We start from the raw sequence: 20,932 nt of genomic DNA on the forward strand, positions 1-20,932 counted from the left end.
GCATGGCACCGTGATGAAGCTTTCTCGTGCAGCAGTTGTTTCGTCGCGCTTGTGCGAAAATGGCGACCAGCGTGCGCCGGGAAAGAATACATAAAAAAGCGCAACGCGCGATTGCACGTGACACGTACTGGCCAATGGGAGAGTGGAGGAGGCTGGGGAGGCAGGCAGCGGCGAGGAGGAAACTCCGGGGAGAGCGCGGTGGCGGAAAGACCTAATAATGGCAGCACTTTTCGAAGGATACAGGGGTTTTAGTCGCAGGAAGGCTGACATTTGCACACTCCTCTACCGCTACTCCGACTCGAAAAAAAGGTTACCTATACAGATTGTTCATAGCATGCCGAGACCGCCGTGGCCGAGATCAGCAGGGTACGGTGACTGTTATAGCTCCATGACAACTACCTATTGTCACCCACTCCGCACACGTTCCCGCCTCCACATCTCTCGAGATCCAGGCCTTAGCCAGCGATACTCTGCCATACCACTCCTGGCCAACATATACCACGGCCGGTCTCCGGGGAGAGCGCGCGCTAGAAGCGCTCTCTCCCTCGAGACCGGCCGCGCATATACTTACTGACAGCCAAGACGCGCTTCATGCCTTTCTTGACCACGCGCGTCACCCTTACATCCTCCATCAACTCTCAGTTCACTTATGCCTTTACCAGAGCACAACCTATACTTTAGTTTGGTTTGGTTTGTGGGGTTTAACGTCCCAAATCGACTCAGGCTATGAGAGACGCCGTAGTGGAGGACTCCGGAAATTTCGACCACCTGGGGTATTTAACATGCACTGACATCGCACAGCACACGGGCGCCTTGTTTTTCGCCTCCATCGAAAAGCGGCCGCCGAGGCAGGGATCCAATCTCGCACCCTTGGGAACAGTAGTCGAGCGTCGTAACCACTGCACCACTCCGGCGGGGCCAACCTATACTTTAGACTGGGTTCCAGGTCACGATGGAGTGCCGGGCAACGAGTTTGCTGGCCAATTCTCCCGTGCCGTAGCTCTTCCGGGAGACTCGCACACTCCTTGCCGTCCCAGCCACTATCACCTCCGACCATATAGCCCGCCAGGGACGAGCTAGGTGCTACAATATCCTCCAGGAGCTCCTGGAATACTCTTGCCTTCTACCATCCCCTTCCAAGTTCCTTTCCCGTCGAGATTCCTGCCTTATCCGGCAAGCACGAACACAGTCTTTCCACCCCTCACATCCTCCATGATACCCCTCCCCCCCCTCCGCACTAAATGCTCTTATCTGCTCGGGATACTCTTACACCGTACACGTGGTGTGGGACTGCCCACCAGCCTCCATCCCCGCCAACAGTACATACTACGGGAGTGGCTCGCCCCACCTGAGGGGGCGACGCAGTGGCATGTTGGAGGGCCCTTTGCCATATAAACGGTTCTCTCGATGCATAATCCTTTTTATTTACCATTTTTGCGGCTCTGGACTAAGGGCCCACTTATGTTATCTTTCTTTTGGTCTGAATTTAATAACGTTTACTCACTCTCTCACTACCACTTCAGCCGTTTTAGCAACCTGCTCAACCTTCTGTAAATACAGCTTGGTGTCACGGAGCTAAATTTCCTGAAAACTCTAGTCGTTTATTCAAAAAAAAAAAAAGCACGACTTGAACCTAGTGAAGAGCAAAAACTAAGTTGCAGCGATAGCCTCGGTAGCATCGCCTTCTCAATCCGAGTTTTTAAAAGGAAAGCTTTGTGTGAACACCACGGAATGGTAGATGCCTACACCTAACAAGCTAAAGGTCAGCTTTTAATATTTTTTCTTGTAAATTGTAAATTAGCTTATAAGAAAGCAAAGGCACAGTAGACATGAGGGAAAGGAGAAAGGTAGGAAGGAAAGCAGAAAGAGCTGCTGTACTGGAGAGTTGCAGAATAATTCGGCAACTGAAGGGCCTTTAGTATTCCCTGACATCGCACAACACAAGACTGCCTCTCCGTTTAAGTCAGGTTTTGGGGAAGGAAGGCGCATATACTTTGGGTGGACACCACGGAATCGTGGACACCTACACTTAAAGGGCAGCTGCATCACTTTTTAAAAAGAAAGAGTTCGGAATACAGATATACAGTTTACGACCCCCTGAACACGAATACGACGTTAAATTTAGTCATAAGTGACAGCAAACTACTTTTTAATCAGAAAAACGTGCACCAACGCCGTGGGGCGTTTTGAAAGTGGCGCTCTTGCCTGAGATTGGTCAAGCGCGCCGTGACGTCAATGACGGCGTGCCATTAATGCTATTAAGTGGTAGCGGCGGTCCAAGCGATTGTACATGCACGCACGTGCTTTTCTGTGGATGTATGCTGCTGAACATGCAACGATCACGCTGCTCAGGGGAATATGATATTGAGCTGTACTTGTTCGAACCAGCGGCGGCTTCGGAACAAGGTGACACTGGCGGCAACGGCGACATGACGAGAGAGGAGACAGCGCTAACCTTTTCCCGCATGGGAAATTCACACTGGTACGTACCGCTGCGCTGCACTGCTGTATGCGCCTGTGATCCGCTCTCAACTGAACATATCTGCGTTACTCGTGCCCTAAATCTCCTGCCAGACTCGAACGAAGCAGTGTCACATCAATTTGCTTGATGTGACGATTGTAAACAAACGAACTCATCCAGACGAGCCGTCGCCCCAGTTTTGTTGCGTGAATTTAGTCGTTTAAATGTCAGCAAGAGTAGCAAAAGTCATGCTCTCAGCTCCCGCAACCTCGAGTACGTATACATTTTAATCTGGCGGGATTTAGCAAATTAACGCGGGAGCGCGGTATTGACGAGAAGCCAGGCCGCTACCTTGCTGCGCGCGCGTAATCCCATTTAGAACACCGGTAAAAATACCGAAACGCTAGGACAGCTATCGGCAGTCACGCGCTGCCATGTCGCGAGTTTAGCACACTTCATTTAGCTGCGCCTAACATCGCGACTTCGACCACAGACATCATGCTGCCCCGATTTCTTTTCTTAATTGGGATAGTTGAATTTCCCAGGAGCTCTCCAAGAACCTGAAAATAAGAAAATGGCCATAAGATATAAACATATGACATAAGAAACTTAATTTAATAAAGCAGAGGCGAGTTTAGGATGTGCGTTCTCCTTTATGACATAGGTTTTTGACTTCCATTTTAAAACGTTCATACTTGGCATGTGCAAGCAGAATCGGATCGCCAAGTGCAAAACGTATAGAGGTCCAAAACTGCTCGTTTTCCTGAACAAAACTTTTCATGAGCAAATAAGGGCTGCCTTTCCATTCGTCGATTCAGCAATGTGATGAATCTTTCCGCATAGCACCGATAGCCTAATCATGAAAAAAAAAAAAAAAAGTCCTACTCTCTCACAGTTCTCCAGCCGCGTCAGCGGGCGCCAATGCTGAATAGTTTTACTTTCACAGCTGTGCCTTCATCTGCCCGGCCACCCATCTGCCCCACAGAACAAAAACGTAAACAGAACAGAAGAGCAATATGATGTATTGGACCTCTTACCTCGAGTTTTCTTCTTTTTGCAAAAGCAGTTCTTGGCGGCGGAGAGGTGCTCTTGTGTGCGAAGACAGAAGGCACAGCACCGGTTTTCAATCGCGCAGATTTGATCGGTATCCCAAAAGATCGCATCAACGACAAGCTTTGGTGATAGTCACAGTCGCGAAAATGATCTGAGCAGATCACCGACGATTTTGTTGGCTTGAAATCCTTCCTCTTGACCGCGGCAACCCAAAGCGCCGATAGCTTGCGCTCCTTTGGGAATTTATGAAACGCGACATCCTCTCGGCCGCCAGTGTTCGTGCAGCCATAGGCTGCGCAGAACCACGGCATGGTCGTTCTTTTCGTGAAGAACGGTGCAAGATGCACTTAAAAAGCTTGCGGTAACGTTCGCAAGAAGAAAACAAGCGCAAGACAAGAAAAAGGTTGCACTGCGTAGCCTGCAAGCGACAGGTGATGCACGGCCTGCTCGGGCAATAGAAGCGGAAGAGAGGTAGACGCCGTCCTTGACGTCACTACCGCCTGTCGTACTCCTGTCGTCTGCTACTGACATCCCCCCTCCAGCGCTGTGCACTGTGGAGAAGCCTGAACGGGGTAGCAACTTAAATGATGATTACGTCACTATTTCAAAAGCTAAAGCCAAAATATTTCGTATACTTAACATACAAACCCTGCAGATTCGACCCTCTGAAGCGCATCAAATTCTAAAACCGGTGCAGCTTCCCTTTAAAGGGGCGATGACAGGGTCGTTCAATGTATTGCCTTTTTATATTTATACAGGTCTGAGATTCTACTCATGAAGCTTTAGTGCCTAAAAAAAAAAACGTGATAGAAATTGGAATTGGGAATCTCCACCACCGAGAGCGACCGCCATTTTGAAATGTTTGTGTGACGTCACAGAGGATACGTTGCAGAGCGTCGTCTGCAATGCAGGCTGCAGAGCTCCGTGCTGAGACCTGCCTTAATGCGATCGGACACCATTAGATCGGTCAGCGCCTCTTTTGAGTCCACCTCTCTAGCCTGGATGTAGTATGCTAGGTACGTTTTCACGCGCGATACAAACTGAGCTCATGTCTCCTCCTTCATTTTCACCGCTGTCTCAAATCTTTACAGGTACTCAGTCGGGGTTAGCTTTAGTTCACTTAGAACCGCTCCTTTTACGGCCTCATAGTCCGTACATTCCGCTCCGTCGAGGTTACGAAGCAAGTACCGGACTCGCTCTGTCAGTGCCGGCATAATTAAATGCACTCGGCTACTGTACGGTACACTGAATGTAGCGAACAGCTTCTCCACCTCCTCAAACCACAGAGGCACATCAGCATCACATGGCATTTTATAGCCCTTAAGAATTTTCGCAAACTGTGTTATTAAATCTGGGCCTATACCACGCTCATCGCTCCGTCCCGACACAAGCGGTGACAGTCGACCACTCGACAGCCCAAGCTCCATCTGCTTTAAGGCTAGTCGCTCCCGAGATTCAATTTCACGCATTCGTAGCTCCATTTCCAACTCCATACGGCGAATAGCCATCTTCTCTGTCTCGGCTCCTGTCGCGTCTAGTGACAATATGTTGGTCTCTGGTCGCCGGCCTGTAACCTGCTCTCCACATTGTAATCACCCGCCATAGTCACTACCTCACTCTGATCAGTAACCATTTCTACTCCGCCCCCTAGCGATTGCTGCTCCTGTTGAGATTTTGACCTCGATTCACTCTCAGGAGTAGATTCGCTTTCTTTAGCGGCTAGCATTCTCCTCGTCTCAAACATGAGCGTCACAAACCAACCACCATGCCAACTTCAACAAACGCAAGGAATCCCACTCACCCGGCGCAGATCTTTTGTTGTCTGCCGCCGAGAGCCCGGATGATGCGTCCGCTCCAACAGGGTCGGTGGCAGCCGAGGTAGAATCGTCTCTTGACGGTTCCTCGCTGCTCGGTGTCGAATGGCCTGTGGTTGCCGGTGCGATGCTTGTCCTTGTAGATGAGACGTACCGAACCATGTCGAGCTGCGCCAGTAGAATTTATGTCGTTTGTTCCTTTTCGGAAGGTTCTTTAAACCCTTCCTGTTATGTAGTTCGGCGTAGAGAAGACCAGGAGGCGTACTTGAAGGTGATGATGGTGGAGCATATATTTACAGCATGATATATATATATATATATATATATATATATATATATATATATATATATATATATATATATATATATATACAGAGTAAAAATGGAACATGAAATGAATTTGCAAAAACAACACTCTGCGCTACTTTACTCTTCGACCTAACTGGTTAGAGCCTAAGCAGAACAGCCGCGTTACATGCCTACGCATGGAGCCCCAGCTCACACTGGCCTGAACTCTCTTGAATCACGTCTCATTTTACACCTTCACGAAACAAAGAAATAGGGGCGGTCATTTTCAGAGGCCAGCCCCACACATCAACTGTCGAATAAGGAAATATGCTAGATGAGCACAGCCCCATGGGTTGGCCTTAGCCTCTAACCCGGGGCCCCACTAGCAATACAAATTACAAACAAACAAAGCACAGCGAAGGTCTTTCCCCTGTGAGGGTGTTGAACCCTCTCCTCTCGTGAGACTTTCTTCCCACTTGTCTCCCGCACACCGTCGCCTCATCCATGCTGCCGCTGCTGGCTGAATCCTTTCCACAGTGCACTGCCCCGCGCCACCCGTGTTTACCACTACGAGCAATGACATAGAAAGGGAAAGATCAACCAGCCGCCATTCTGCAGGTGGCGCCAGATTAAAGGGGAGCTTCTGGCTTGCCCACTCTGAGCACAATACCCGAGTCAACTCATGAATGCTTCTTCGGGCGCTGTTTTGTCGCATCTGCAGACAGAATAAAATTCCCTTGGCACTGCTCAAAGTTGCAGTGTAAAAAAAAAGGCCGAAGGTTCATTTGGGTGCTCGCTACCGGCCAGTACGATGGGTGCCATACATGCGTGCACCTGGCAGCACGTTCCGCTACGCATGTTCCCATGAATAACCTTCGGGCTAAGACGGTCCCGCAAATCCGGCGCCGACGGTTTGGTCGGCTCTCCCCACCTGCGGCACGCTTGCAGAAGGGGGACCGCTTCCACAATACCAGAAGCAGACAGGCGGCTGGCTGCGGCGTGCAGAGACGCGAACCTGCAAGTGATTATCCTTGGGCGCGGCCCTACACGCACCAAAGAATGAGTGGCATTGCAATTATCCTGGAAAATGCCAGGAAAAAACTCAGGTGGCGCTTTAGCAGTGGTTCGCACAGGGCGCCGATTGTGATAATGCCGGCTTGAAAGTCGGTCGCATCTGACTTCGACGCCCCTCCCCCCCCCCCCTTCCCCCATTAACGGCACGGCCGGGTGGCGCTGCCGATGTCTGTATCACAAATGAAGCGTCGTGATGAGGGAACACACCCTCTCCCCACTTCGGAGCCTCTCATCATTCCTCCTCTGCAAGACACAAGGACACATGGTGTCAGAATTGGGGGGAGCCGAAGGTCCCTCCGGCCCACTGAGCTCTGCAGGAAAAATTGCCTTGAATTGGTAAGCTTTCAAATAAAGGTTCGAGTTTTCTTGCTGCATCATAACCAGCCGGCAAACCTCGAACTCAATCGTGCAAGACGGCACTTCTACTGAGCGTTACACGCGACAAGTCATCGATAACGTGAACACGTTCACCTTCTACAAAGACGAGGGCGAGAATGTACTACGCCTACGGTCGTTAAGAAAGTTGATGCATATTATGCGGCCCAGGACGAAGCACATGACCGCTACGTTTTTCGCACAAAAGTGCAGGTCCCTGCACTTTCGCTTTTCTACGAGATTTAAGAACTATATGCAGGCACGAGCATGCAACTTCGAACCTCAGATGGAGGCAATGATCAAGGTTCAAAATTGTTTTGAAGCGAAAGCCGTGCTTCGTGCGTCTCACAATCTGACCTTCAAGTTACCTTGACAGATATTGCGCCTAGCCTTTCATTTCTTATGAGCCAATTTACAATTGAAGCGAAAACTTTACTAGGCTTGTAGAGCCTGTCTTCGCGTGGTACTAAATTTGACCTTCAAATGACCTTGATCTAGTTAAAGGGGCCATGACAGCTAACAACTGAGCATAAATTGATTATTGCATTTTAATCCTCACACGTTAAATTATAAGCCCTCGAAATTTCAGTGCAATATATAGTTTTAAAATTAATTTTTACTATTAATATTGGATTCAGCTTTCTGTTCTGGCAACCATTGGCCGCTGACGTCACAACGTCAACGTTGACGTCCCTTTGTTGTCTGCTGTTCGCGGTGCCGGCTGCATTCTTGCATGTATGTCGTGGATGGTGGTTTCTGAGTTGTTTCTTTCTTCAGCAAAAAAAAAAATTATTCACATATTCCCTTCTTTTTGAGAAGCCTTCACTATAATATGCGACCTTAGAGATCCTCGGACTTGTTTTGGGCTTCGTCTAGAAATTGCCGAGGAGGCCGAAATCAACGGGTTCATGCTGTATAATTTAAGCATGTAATCAGAAGCGTATTATTCTTACGTTATGAGAGTTAGCTTGTTTTAGCAACAAGCGCTCCCGCATATAAAAAAGCACTTGTCCAATGTTCCCTTCAGCCGTGTACATGTGCCGCGAAAGTGGGGAGGGGATAGCAATTATGTTGCTGATTGTTGAGCTATTACCGTCGCTCTTTGGGTTCAAAAACTAAGAAAGAGTAAATCTCAAACAAATATACCTTGACGCGAGACCATACCTTGGGACATTACAGGAGCAGCCAATTCTTTTGAACTAATCGCTACCTCGTGACTATAATATTTTAGGTTGGTAAAGCATTTTTTGCAAAACTAATGTCACGGCCAGCGCACGAAAGCATGTGCTGCCGCCGCTTCAGTCCCGTCATCGCGAAACCCAAAGCGATTCGATCACTCTTCACTGCATGCCCGCATCGAACAAGAGCCTCCAGTCACCGCCGTCTCCGTCTCGCCTGCTCCGCAGCCGCGCGTGCGATTGCGACGGTCTCCTGAGCCTCACCTTTCGTTTTTCTTGTGCTTCTCCAGCAGATGACTTGAGTGCTTCAGTAAGCATACACCATTTAGAATACTAAATGGTGTATGCTTCGAAAACAGTGTTCGAACACACTGCCGCGGCTGTGCTCGCTAGACAGGGTCCCGCTCAATGTGCACTCGCTTTATGATGTGAGCAGTCGTCGATTTGGGATCGCTACTGCCAGAACTACACTTGATGACCAAATGCGACCGCTAAAGCTTGTGAATGTGCGCCCATTATCGCCGAAGCTCTAGACCCGAACGCGCGTACTCTCTCTAGTCGCTGAACGAGCCGGCAATTCGTCGCCGACTAAAATTTCTGGCCAAGATCATTGCTGATGACAAGGGAGAACTTATAAAGTGTAGCTTCTTGTATTCCTTTTTCTAACTCGATTAAGCTACAGACAATGCGCAGCTGCCCTATTGCAAAAACCAGCGTCTCCAGTGCGAAACCAGTAAGATTTTCGCGCTGGTTTTGCACTGGATCTGCTGGGCACGCTGGAGGTCTGCGATATTCACTGGAACAGTAACGGGAAGACACTGGCTGCACTGGTGCGATGGGAGAAAAACGCTGGGATTAGACTTTTGACGCTGGGTGTGTCGCTGGCATCCGTGATGCACTGGGAGAAGCGCTGTATGTGCGCTGGGCCGCACTGGTCCCAGTGTCCCAGTATAGACGGTGCGGCGTGCGTCGTCAGCCGGAGTAGCATCCCTCAGGGGCCTTCAGGGCAACAGCGTACTTTCAATCGACCATCGGGGGGCATATGAAAAATATGGTTCAAGCAAGCGCTTTTTGCTGCGAAGTCGTTGCGCATTTGTAAGAAAACAAAGGCAGTATCTTTTTTCTAGAGTTTCCATGTTTCGATAGGTCGTTTCGAGCGTTTCGAGAGCGACAACGATCGCCGCGCCTCGATCTCATTACAGACTGACTACTAACGCACTACTAAAGCTGGAATTGAATAATGTGGGCTACCATGCATAACCAACTTCACAGCTGATCTTAAGGGCACTCTAACACAATGATTACTGCCAAAATGTTCAATGCGGGCTCAATCGCAGGCGAGCGTAGCCTGCACCACGGCCCAGTATAAACAGCAGAAAGAAAAACTAAAACGAGGAAGAGAGTAGTTTACCGAGCGATGGGTCCATGAGAGAAAAAGCAACAACATACAGCGCTTGTAATACATAATATTTGGCGTGTTTCTCAAGCTTTTGCGCTCCTTCTTACTCTGCGTATCAAGCAGCCGAGCCCTCGGTCATCGCAACGCTTCCCGCAATGTTTACATACAAATAAGGTTTAGTTACACGCAATTAGGGTCATCGCTGCGGCGCTTGCCGGTATTAAAGCTTGGTCGCACGTTTTTCCTTGAAGGCTTCTACTAAAGCTCCGTGTTCAGCGAAAATTACGCCCACGGTAGCAGAGCACCACCCAAGAGCCGGCGTTGGTAAATTTGCCAGCGATGTCAAACTACACATGTTAAAAATGATTCCAGTGCACAAAATAGCGCGCATAGGCACCCAGAACATTAGTTGCAAGTCGTGAGAGCAGACAGCAAGCTAAAATGGTCAAGAAGTTGCAATTGTTAGAACGATAGCAATGGCCTGTAGACTGCAAAACATGAAGTCCCAACCTTATAAATGCGGGTCATGACATAAAATGCAAAAATGTTTACAGGAAATCCAGTTCTCGGCGTGGCCGAGTGGTTAGCGTGCTGAGTTAGTAATTGGTATGTGCCGAGGGACTTAGTTCGAGGCACGCTTGGTGCGCTTGTTTTTTTTTTTTTTTTTTTTTACTTCTTTTTAGGTTTTTTATGTACCTAACTTGTTTCGTTACTTTTTACTTTTTAATTTTTATCCCACGCCTTTTTTTTCCGGGCGAACAGTGCCGCCAGCGCGGAGCGTCCCAGTATGCCGCGTCCCAGTATGCCGCGTCCCAGTGCGCCCAGTGTCCAGCGTCATACTGGGACCATAATCAGGTATGGCGCTGGGGCGCTGGCTCCCAGTGGCACTGGTTTTTGCAATAGGGAGGGCATTGAATATGTGCGCCTTCGCGAAGGAGAGAGTTGGCTGAAGCCTAAAGAGCTATCAAAGGCTCTACAAATCTGAGCAGGCAAAAGGTAAAGGCCGGGCTACAAAGCAGGTTACGGTGCCAGTACAGCAAGTGAGCCAAAAACAGATTAATGCTGAAAAGCGCGCAGTAAAATGCCACCTATGTCATGGGCAGGGACACATTGCTAGGAATTGCCCGCAAGCAATGGGGAATGAACCGCGCCAGAAACAAGAAAATGGGCACGGGCAGAGGGTGCAGAAGGTCGCGCTGGTCGATCACACAGAGGTAAAAGAACCAGTGGTTAACCAAATTACGGGTTTAACTGCTAGAGTTGAAGTGCCGATGCAAAGTTCGAAGGCAGCCTAATCAAAACTTCAGTTTGTAGACTTGGTGTGTGGAGACGTTCGCACAGAGGCAGTTCTTGATACGGGTAGTGAAATAACCGTAATACGAGAGAGCATACTACCACAGGAGCTGACGCAACAATCAGGGACAGTGAAGCTAATGTCGGCTTTCGGCAGCTCAATTCAGGCGAAGTTGGCGACGATTCCTATCAAAATATCTAAGCCAGGAACAGTTGCAAATCAAGAAATAGGCATAGTATATGCCCTCACTGATGAGCTGACCGATGGGGTGAACTGTTTGCTGTCGTTAGAGGACTGGCGACTGCTAAATGAGACCAGTGAGGCGGCGTGCAGAAATACCCGTACTCAAGTCGGTGGTCCGCCGGTTGCAGAAGTTGCAAACGCAAAAAATCAGAATTCTGAGGCACTGGCATGCGAAGTAAGCGAGGCACTGAACGTCGACTATCCACGAGAGGAAGCTGATTCAAGTGAGAGAGAAGATGCAGTTTCGTTGTCTAGCCAGCTTGAAAGGTTTCGAACAGTGCAGGTCGGCAATGAGAACTCGAAAAATGCATGTGAGAATGTGCCTGGGCATGCTAAAATAGCTGGCCCACTGACGGCGCTGGCAAAGCGAGGAGTGTCCAACTTGATCCCGCGGTCGGATTATGCGCAGTGCGCATTAGAACAGCCGAAGGCCTCGCTCTGCAGAACAGTGGCGTTGAGTACTCCGCAACCTCCCGAGCCATACTGGCTGCTCACTGATGCATCAGCAACGTTTGCTGGGACTTGTTTGGCACAGGCGACGGAAAAGTGCGATGAGAGGCCTATAGCGTTCGCAAGTCATTGTTTTGGCGCGACTCGGGCGAGGTGGTCGACCAGAGAGAGCGAGGCGTTCGCTATTATTTGCGCTCTAAAGAAACTCGATCACGGGCTCTTTGGCGCTGAGGTCAATGTCTTCTCTGACAACCGCCTGATGACGTGCACTCCACACTCTTAGAAAAAAAGTTAGTAAAAAGGTAGTAACGGCTGCCGTTACTACCTTTTTTAACCGTTACTACATTTGTACGACCTTCTTAGGTAGTAACATGGTAGTAACTCCTGCTGTTACTACGTTTTTTGACTGAAATACCTTTTTACTACCTCTCTGGAAGCAGGGGTAGTAAATGTACCTTACCTGTTTTCTACCATGATCAGAAGATATCTGATACTATATACGATAGGAATATTGAAATATTCAATACTCCTGATTACATTGCTACTCAATTTTGTTTTTATGTTTATTTATTTGCCATACCTTCAATCGCCAAGGCATTATAGAGGGGATGGGTTACATAAATGAGCCCTGGGCTGAAACTGTGCGCTGCCTTTTCATAGAAAGAAAGAAAGAAAGAAAGAAAGAAAGAAAGAAAGAAAGAAAGAAAGCCTAAACTGGCTTCCGAAACCGAAACTTCGTATAGGAGGCGACAGTTAAAAAAGCCACAAAAGCCATTGATAGGTCAATCCGAACCAATCCGAAGTCATCAGTGGCGTAGAGGTTCGATGTCATCATGCTGCCTTTGCTGTCGTGCGGTGCGATTGTGGACGCTGTTTCCTTGCGTTGTGCTGCTTTTTTTGTGCTGTGGTTCTTTGAATGGGCTGCAGAATTGATGTGTGACATGTGCACTTCGATAGGTGTTCTGAATTACGTGAAGTAGTGGTAAATAGATTCACTGTCATACACCGCTTGCACCGTACCGTGGCAACGCCGGCTTCAACACGGAAGAAAGAAATGGACTGGCGTGATTGCTTGAAAATGTGAGTACGCTGCTTGAAATTATTGTTTGTTTAATGTTGCTATTGAATGAGGTACGCGCTCCTAATATTGTTGCGTGTGATCTCAAAATCTCTTCGTAATACAACTCTTCGGAAGCTGTCGCTTTTCATGTGCAAGTTCGACCCTACCGCGAAAAAGTTATGTTATGGCGTATATCTCGTGATATAATCTTGGCGGGTTTGTATTGGATGTGTTAGCGGTGAATTATTGCGCCGGGAATTCCCGCCTTGGCTGCGGCGGTGTGAACCTTGAACCACACGTGAGCGTCCCGTCCCGTGAGTGCGCCTGGGAACATGTAAACCGACAACCCCCCACCTGCAGCGTGCCTTCGACGTGGCGGCGCCGGGCCGTCCGTGTTTGCCTTATTTCGGGTGTGGTGTTTTCTTTTTTCTTTTTTTTTTCCTTTTTGAATGGGCCTAGTGCGCAGCGAATAAGGCGTCCATGTTTTGGTGTGAGAGTGCGCGATCACTGTACTCAGAGCAGCAGTGCGTCGTCAATGGGAGCGGGCGCTGGAAGAAAGGCGAAGTAGTGCGCAGTGCGGCGTCAACTGGAGCTGACGCTCTACGAAGAAAATGTGCGAAAGTGCGAGAGAAAGTATGAAACTTTAATCAAGTTATCTTTGTTATTGTCTTATTCTTTATTCGTTTTTTTTTTTTTTTTGTAACTTGTAATGTGCGTTGAGTGTTTCCTTTTCCATATCCCTCCCCTTTGCTTTTCTAACAGATGTGATCAGTACCCCAAACGAGCTGTGACCTGTGTGATCCTTTTCGAGGTAAGTGAGTGAACGAATAAGCTTTTATTTTGTCATTTATTCATCTCTTAGTATAACCATTGTGGTTCTCAACATTTAGATGAGTATTTTCTTAGTGTGTTTTAAACTCGCCTTTTTTCTAACAGGTGGGTGCATTAATGCGATGAGTAGAAACAGCGCGCAAAAAGCAGGTTATTGCGGTGTTGCGCATGTTTCACATTAGTCGCTGCATTTAGTTTTGGTGCTTGTGTGAAAGTACAAAAAAATATTCCTCTCTGTAAAACATGGTCGGCTGACGCCAAGGTACAAACTCGTGTACTACTCAGCCGTTAGGTGTTTAGCAGTAGATGGCGATTCGAAAGAATTATTTGAGTGACCACACGTAGTCAAATGTGCATTACAAGAGTGATTGCTTTCATTACTAAATAAGACGTTTGTATTTTTTATGAATTGTGCGTATCTTAGTGTTGTTCACATCACAGGTGGGCAGTTAGCAGTAATGGGCTGTTGCATTCGTTGATACTTTGTTGTGTCGTGGCTTTTGATGGAAGCTTTAAAATGCTGCAGTAGTAAACAATTTCAAACCAGAAATGAAAAAGTCATTTCGCTTCCTTAATGTCTTTCATGTTCGCTGCACTTGCAGCTAGTTTGATCTTAGAGGCCTTTATTTGCGCAGTTTTTTGGTTGCCTTAATATTGTACACACATAACTGAATACACCAGCAGTGAAATTAGTTTTGTGCTATTGCTAGTATTTCGGAAGGAGAAGTGTGACTGACATCTTGGGATAAGCAGCTTTTCGGTGCATGCACTTTTTTTGCAACTTTAAAATCAATTTGGATTGAGGTATGCAGGCACTGATCAATCAATATATTTTATGTGCTTGGAGCAAAAGGGAGAGAGTGTAGAATGTCAGGCATATTTCTGATACTGTGAGAAAGTCACCACTTAGAAAAAAAAATTCAGATGTCCACAAGTGTGAAACAAGGCCATTTTAATTTTTTTTTTTCACTGTGACTGTAAGGCGCACCTGTGCAGAATGCATAACCACTTGATAGCGAAATGTTTGCGAATATCTTTTTTTTTTTTTTGCATATACGGAATGCAGCACATTAAACACTGTCCTAAATTCGATGCATTTCAATATAGTAGTCTTATTCAGGAATTAAAGGAAAGAACCTCAGTCCTAATTTTTCTTAAAATTAACGATCAAGTTTCTAAAAGATGAGAAAGAATGTGAGAAAACATGTTGCATTGTATTGTTTCCAGTAAGGTTATCAAAGCTGAAACTTTTTTTTTTCTTTTTTCCGAGCATTGGGAGAAGGGCGTAAAGTGAAGGCACAAAATCAACATACAAGACTCCCCGCTCTTCAGAATATTACCTATACGCTAACCCTGCTACCTTTAACATAAAGAGAAAGCATACATGATTATGCTATTGTAAGCCAAGGCTGATCTGTGACAAACGCAGGCTGTGGCGGTGCCACTATCCATGGGTGTGGATAGCTGCTCGTGGCACCACCCTTAGATATCCAGTTGTAAAGGACAGTTTTCAGTATATATATATGTATATATATACATATTTTTTTTTCACAGTGCATCAATGATGACTTTCGCATGCCCAGATTGTTGCTTTGTCTTTCCCCTGTGGGCATACTTGATTTACTTTCCTTTTGTAACAGGCATTTCTCATGAAATACATGTTGGGGATCTTTTTGCTCCCATTAGTTAAATTTATTTATTTCTTCGTAGAGCAGGCATTTCCACACTATTTCTTAATTTCCTGTTCAGTTTTGCCCATTAGAAGTACTACAAGATAAGGAAATCAGGTTGCCTTGTTTAAGAAATTTGAACAAAATGTAGATGTGTGAAATAAATGGGACAAACAAGTACCTGTTGGAGTTATTTAAAAATACTGGCTTTGAAATGACATCTTACACAACCTTTTTTTTTTTTTGCTCTAGAATGCACCTAGTTATGATAAATGAAGAAAATTGCCATATATGTGCCATAGTTGCAGTCTGAGACTTGGAAATTTCAAACCAATAGTTTACGTGCATTCCTATGGGCGTCACTTCACGCCCTGCACCCACAAATGGCTATACCGCTACATCCTGCTTATGTAACAAACCAGCAATTGTTTATAATAATGTAATCACATAGCCTGCCTCTTCACAGTGCAGGTCTCAGCCTTAGCATAAACCTAAAATTTTAGAAATAGGCATTGTTTGCTAATTTTGCACCTTTATTCAAAGAGTTGTGACGATGCTTGATAAGCCGTATGTTTCATTTTTGATAACATTGTTCGAAGCAGAATAATGCAATGCGTTCACTTAGACTCTTTATTCATCTCCTCCAGGAGACTAGTTCCTGAAACTTAATACAATTTATGGAGGAATTTACGGAGCGATGGGGTAATTTTTCTTTTGAGTTTTGAAGCAACCTTCTGTGTTCAAACATGCCATAATTGGGAAAATGTTTCATGTGCTTTAATTTTATGCATAACAGAAACATTCATACACATTTAGAGCACCAATTGTCTTACCCATTTTCTAATCTTAAGGTAGGTGTGCCTCACATTCATGGAGTAAAAAAAAATATTAAAAATATCCTCATTTGAGACTTGTGGGATGTTAGAAATTTTTTCTAGGAACCAGGCTTCGAAGTTTGCCTATCATCCATATTGTGAAGTGCTTATGCCACCTCCCATTCTAAACCTTCGAAGGCAAGGTAAAGCCTTAACTGCCTTTCATGACCTTTTCATCTTTAGGGAAACTGTAAAGTCTCTCCTATACGAGCGAGAAGTAAACCATGCCGGCTGGTTACTTTTGGCAAACACCGTACATTGTATTGAGGCTGAAGTCTAGCATTTTTTTTATCATGATGTGAGCAGTCTTGTTAAAGTTGCTTGCCCAGAATCCTCTTGATTGATCGTAGGTACTGAATTTATAATTGTCTGTTTTCATTACTGGGAAAGGAATTGTGTGCTTGGTCTCACTTGTTGATTTTTTCCCCTCTTTATATATGCAGTTACCTGAGCACCTCAGACTGGCCAATGCCTGGAACCTACCTGCTGCTCACCTGCACATCACAGCACAAATGAGGGACGCACTAAATCATCTACCAGCAAGCACACTGCAGTGCCCTTCTGCAAGCCATCACACGTTCAGGGATGCACGATTAAGGTCATACCCTAAACACTGCTAACGATGCTAGTATGAATGGACAGCTCCCTTGGTCTGTCTGCATTATTTCTTTTAATAATGGAGTAGGCAGTGAAAAAAAATCATTCTGAAGCAAATCTATTTATATTGTGGTGGTTAGCAAAAACAAAACCTCATTTCATATGTGATGTATCTGAAAATTATGTTTTTGTGTTGGTTGTAAATGTCACAGCATGTTTATCTCACCAACTATTAACTGCGTGAATTTGAAATGTACAGGTACCTGGAAAATACTGCAGACCATGCCTCTTGTATTTGAAATTATCCCATGAGTTTTGTAGGGAAGATGTGATAGTTACTTGGCTCCATACATGAATGCTTCAGTGATGTGCTGAAGTATGTGCAAGGTATCCCCTAACAGTCATTAGGTGAAATGTAACAAATGGTTTTATCACTGAGTTGTGGTTTGTATCATTATAGATCCGACTGCGCATTTGACATTTTGGTTTCCACAACATTTAATTTATTTTTCTTCTAGCAGTGTTGTGCTTTTCCTTGTAACATTTAGCTTTATTCAGCCGGTCTCCACAACAGCCTTTCAGGTCTACACTAATGCTAGCCAGATTTTGATGGTCTGTTAGATTTCTGGAAGTAAGCTTCACATCCTAAATTTTAGGAGGACACCCAGCTCGGCAATATCTGGGCACATATATGATGTTAGCTATTTGTTGACACTGCAATCGAGCAAAAAATCAGCAATAACAGTTGATTGATGCTTGTGGTCACCTGTGTAGGATTAGCAAATGACAAATGTATAGTCGACTATATGCCTGCACTTTTTTCCTCTACACTGACCATTACATACATGAAAACAATCTGGAAGAAGGCATGCAATTCTTATAAAAGGCCTTTTATTTATTCCACTCGAGTTATAGGCAAAACTGTTTTCTAATCAACACTGTTCAGTCCACACCAGTCAATATAATATACACCAAGGTGTCGCAAGGTATCAAGCTTTTAAAAGACAGTGTCCTAGAAGTGAATAAGACTGGGCGTGTTGGTTAGACATTGTAAATCAAAGAGCATAGCGCGGGAACAGAAACGGAGACGACGACAAGACAGAACAAGCACTAGCTTTCAACTGAGGGTTTATTGCAGAAATGATCACATATATATACACTTCGAGATCGGCAATGAATGAGAAAACAAACCATTACTATCATACAGCCACATGCTAAGCCAAGAATTCAAGCTCTTCTTATGGCAGTGCAACAGACGCCTTGCTGACATATTTATCCCTTCTACGAGCTATCTCCAGTGCTTCTGTTATCTCCCTTGTCGGCTCGTTACGATCTCGATACATGATGATTGTCTTTTCGAACGGGATGACAAGGTGGTTCCGCATCACATCTTCTGCAGTGCGCAGCGAGATGGCAGTCTGTAGCAATGCTGCCAACTTTTTATTGGGCTCCAGAAGACGCACGTTTAAACATCAGCCAGTCTTACCAACGTAGTGCCTTCCACATGAAAGTGGAATTTTATAAACAACCCCCCTCCTGCAGGACACGTAAGGGTATCTGTGTTTAATCGGACACCCAGCCTGCAGCGTTTGCATAGGACAGGTTTTTCTGCACAAACTCAAAAGCTTTTTTGGTGCAGTAAACAGGACATTTACGCCAGAGCATTGCCCCACATTCCTTAAGTTATGAGAAACCTTATGCAGGTAGGGAATGACTACTTTTTCTTTAGTCCTTCTTTCCTCCTTTTCTTCTCATCCGCTCGCTGTTCGTCACTCATGCGTGCCGCAAATTTCTTTCTGCGAAGCAGGCTTTCAGCAACGGAAACCATAACATGTTTAGGGTAGCTCGCCACCTGCATACTGACACTTTCACCCACGGCTTGATCACATGACTTGCAGAGAGCGTTAGACAAAAAAGAAAGCTCTCTGCAAGTCATGTGATCATGCCATGGATGAAAGTGTCAGTATGCAGGTGGCGCGTTTGCAGGCGGCGAGCTACCCTAAACACGTCATTGTTTCCTTTGCTGAAAGACTGCATCGCAGAAAGAAATTTGCGCCACGCATGAGTGACGAACAGCGAGCGGATGAGAAGAAAAAGGAGGAGGAAAGAAGGAATAAAGAAAGAGTAGTTGTCATTCCCTACCTGCATAAGGTTTCTCATAACTTAAGGAAGGTGGGGCAATGTTCTGGCGTAAACGTCCTGTTTACTGCACCAAAAAAGCTTTTGAGTTTGTGCAGAAAAATCTGTCCTATGCAAACGCTGAAGCCTAAGTATCCGATTAAACACAGAGACCTTTACGTGCCCTGCAGGAGGGGGGTTGTTTATAAAATTCCACTTTCATCTGGAAAGCACTACGTCGGCAAGACTGGCTGATGTTAAACTTACGTCTTCTGGAGCACTATAAAAAAGTTGACAGCATTGCTACAGACGGCCATCTCGCTGCGCACTGTAGAAGATGTGATGCGGAACTATCTTGCCATCCCCTGTTTTAAAAGACAGTCATAGTGTATCGGCATCGTAACGAGCTGACAAGGGAGATAATGGAAGCACTAGCTCGGACAGGGGATAAATGTGTCAACACTGCACTGCACTGCCAAGCAAGGAGCTTGAATTTTTGGCGTAGCATGTGGCTGTCTGACAGTAATTGTGTGTTTTGTCATTCACTGCTGATCGTGAAGTGTATATATGTGATCATTTCTGCAATAAACGCTCATTTGAAAGTTAGTGCTTGTCCTCTCTTGTCGTCGTCCCCGTTTTTGTTCCCGCGCTATGCTCTTTGATTTACAATAAGTGGCCTAGTCCACTGAAATCAGATGAGAGCTCATGAGTTGTATAGCTTAGTCTGGAGTATTTCTTTGTTTTCTGAAGTTTATTAATTAATAAAACTCATTAGCTAATTTTTTAATTGCTGGCTTCAGCAACAAAGAGTGTATTAACGGAGCGTGGTTTCAGCAACAAAGCACTCCAGCGAAAAGCGATTTTGTTCTCCAGAATGCGTCTTGGGCTGCTGAAGGGGTACAGCTGCATGTAGCACACTTTTTATTGTGCGACTTATCATTTAAGGCCAGTGGGAAAACTAGTTTATATAAACAGTAGCTTGGTGCAAATATTTCAATCTGCTATTTCAAAGCAATTATTGGCACTTCTTTTTTTGAACCAAAATTGGAAGAGGAAATTGGTCTTTCCTAATGATTGTAATCAATAAAGTCAGCAGAACAAATAAAATACTGCAAGTTATGTAACACTACTCTAAAAGCCTTCAGTTATTCTTAATGAGCTTGGTCTTATTTAGCAGGTCTATCCAGCAATTTACACCTAACAGGCGTCCTTTTAATAATTAGTAATATGCATTGTGACAAGCTGGCTGTCTGTTGCATAATTTTAGGATGTGAGGAATGTTTCAAATGGGCATTTTTGGGAAGCAGTTTTGAGTCTCTGGGGTGGTGCAGTGATCGCGACCCTCGACTATGCGCAAGAATGCAGGATCGAATTCTAGTCTAGGCGGCCGCTTTTCTTCGGAGGCAAAAAGCAAGGCGCCCGTGGGCTGTGCGATGTTTAGTGCACAATAAAGAACCCCAGGTGGTCGAAATTTTTGCAGTCCTTCACTATGGTGTCTCATAGCCTGAGTCGCTTTGGAACATTAGGCCCCACAGACCAAACTAAACCAGTTTTGAGTCTGAGTAGGAATTGCTGATGTGCTGTTTCAATTTATTGTGTATTAGTAGGTCTGTTTGATATAAGCAACACATTCTCTTTGCAGCAATTTCGGCATATTCTTTTGTGACTCTGACAGTCTCTTATGATAGCTATTGCTAATATCCTTTTATAGTGCTTCAGGAAGATCTAACATCTGTTTCATTTAGTTGCCATAGAGCGGACAGTTGACCAGTTTTAACTATGGCTCCGACAAGTATTCAATACATATGCGGGATATTAATGGCCAAATAATGAGCACAAAATTTCCTCATACCTGAGGTATTGCTAGAAGCAGCCAAGGCAAAAGGCTAGGCAGTGTATGAGCTGGTACTTCCATTCTTCTCAGCCAAAAAACCCTCTTTTAGTTGTGATTTTTATTGTACATGTCTGGTTAAATTATTGTTGTAAAGCAACTTCCCTATACATATCCTGATAGTTCTTGTATGTTATTCCTTCTATCAGTTGTCATCATTATTGCTAAAGGTGCTCAAAGACACACCAGGCTCTACAAGCCTTCAATACCTTAACCTCCTATAAAGGTTTCAAGTTCAACACACTCAACTCTGGTGTAAAT

At 45.5% G+C, this 20,932-nt stretch overlaps 1 long non-coding RNA gene across 1 annotated transcript; it reads left to right on the plus strand.

Annotated features, from left to right (window-relative positions):
- The first annotated feature begins 12,459 nt into the window (after positions 1 to 12,459).
- LOC146203534 (uncharacterized) lies at positions 12,460 to 20,624 on the plus strand. The gene is made up of 3 exons (XR_014703894.1): positions 12,460 to 12,709; positions 13,452 to 13,500; positions 16,509 to 20,624. It is a non-coding gene; the product is annotated as an uncharacterized LOC146203534 (long non-coding RNA).
- The last annotated feature ends 308 nt before the right edge of the window (positions 20,625 to 20,932 follow it).

Source organism: Amblyomma maculatum, chromosome 1 (assembly GCF_055883805.1).
Source record: "Amblyomma maculatum isolate TAMU_Amacu chromosome 1, ASM5588380v1, whole genome shotgun sequence".
In the NCBI taxonomy this organism is placed as follows: Eukaryota; Metazoa; Arthropoda; class Arachnida; order Ixodida; family Ixodidae; genus Amblyomma; species Amblyomma maculatum.